Source organism: Phoca vitulina, unplaced genomic scaffold (assembly GCF_004348235.1).
Source record: "Phoca vitulina isolate PV1807 unplaced genomic scaffold, GSC_HSeal_1.0 scaffold5, whole genome shotgun sequence".
Classification (NCBI taxonomy): domain Eukaryota; kingdom Metazoa; phylum Chordata; class Mammalia; order Carnivora; family Phocidae; genus Phoca; species Phoca vitulina.
Window position 1 is genome coordinate 26,928,508 of NW_022589708.1, and position 1,810 is coordinate 26,930,317.

Genomic DNA, 1,810 nt, shown 5'->3' on the forward strand with positions numbered 1-1,810 from the left:
GGGTCAATATAAAAATGAATTTGTATTTGTACTCAAAGTTTTAGACACTTAAGATAATATTTAGAAGGAACACTTACAGAGAAAAAAGTTAATATTGTTACTAACCATATAATTTCACCAAAGAATAATTGTTGGTTACATAAATTTCACCAATGTTAAAATTATTGGTAGAAAGTAATCCCTGCATATTAAAATAGATTTCTCAACTTTGAAAATTTCTTTGGGATTAAATATAAGTTTAATAAGATGTCTTTTCTGGCTGGAACCATGGAGGGTGCAGAAGAGAAGAAAAAGAAGGTTCCTGCTGTGCTAGAAACTCTTAAGAAAAAGCAAAGGAATTTCTTAGAGTTGAAGATCAACAGTCTTAGAAAGAAGTTTGCTCAAAAGGTGCTTCGAATGGCAAGGAGGACGATTATTTATGAAAAAGCTAAGCATTACCACAAGGAATATAGGCAGATGTATAGAACTGAGATCGAATGGCTGGGATGGCAAGAAAAGTTGGCAACTTCTATGTACCTGAGGAACCCAGATTGGCATTTGTCACCAGGATCAGAGGTCTCAGTGGTGTGAGCCTAAAGGTTTGAAAGGTGTTGCAGCTTCTTTGCCTTTGCCAGATCTTCAATGGCACCTTTGTTAAGCTCAACAAAGCTTCTATTAGCATACTAAGGATTGTGGAAGTATATATAGCATGGGGGTACCCAAACCTGAAGTTGATGAATGAACTGATCTATAAGCGTGGTTTGGCAAAATCAACAAGAAGTCAATTGCCCTGATAGATAACACATTGATTTCTCAATCTCTTGGTAAACATGGCATCGTCTCCATGGAGGATGTGATTCACGAGATCTATACTGTTGGAGAACATTTCAAAGAAGCCAACAACTGCTTAGGTCCTTCAGATTATCTTCTTGAGGGGGAAAGAAGAAAAAGACCACCATTTTGTAAAAAATGATGCTGGCAACAGGGAAGATCAGATCAGTAAGCTTATTAGAAGGATGAACTAAGTTATCTACCATGATTATTTTTGTAATCTGGTCAGTTAATAAACGACTACTTTCAAATTGAAAAAATAAATAAGTAAAAAATAAAATTAATAAGACTGACAAATCATTTATTATAGAAGTGATTATCTTATCCATGCATAACCCCAAAGCACCCTGATCTGCTCACCTCATTCAAGGGCTTAATTGTTTTTGAGATATAGGTATAAGTAAAACATGAGCAGTTTTGGAAACAAACTTTGGAATTTCATTGAAGACAAATTGCAAGTATTCTAATAAATGCAAAATACAGTCTGCCTTACCTCAAACCTCAGAGTAATATCTATCCATTCCACCTTAATAATGTTACATATTGGCACTGTAAAATATTTTCAGGTTTTGAATGATACATTCTAGCCATCAATTCTCATATAAAAACCATTTAAATAAGTCACTCTTCCCATTTTAAGTATGTCACACGGATATAGAATGTTAAATTGCTTGACCATAGAGTCAATATCAATTTGGTAGTAGAATAATGAGTAGAATCCAGTGAACACTATTTTGTCTATTGCTTGAATAATTTACTAATGGTGATGTGCCTTTAGGAAATATAGTGAGTGATATCATTTTATGATGTCTGAGCAATGAGTTATAGAATGATAATTGTCTGTCTTATGCTCTGGAAATCCTATAATCACTTATTTACATAGGGAAAAATAACTGGGAAATTAATGAAATATCCCTCCTTTAAATGTATCAAAGAGCAATTTAAGAGGAGAAAGTGATGCAGGCAGGCTGGGTCCAAGAACCCAGGGGAGGGTCCCATG

The 1,810-nt window shown here is 34.5% G+C and overlaps 1 pseudogene; it reads left to right on the forward strand.

The window, feature by feature from the left end:
- Positions 1-267: 267 nt before the first annotated feature.
- LOC116631293 lies at positions 268-1,004 on the forward strand (annotated as a pseudogene).
- The last annotated feature ends 806 nt before the right edge of the window (positions 1,005-1,810 follow it).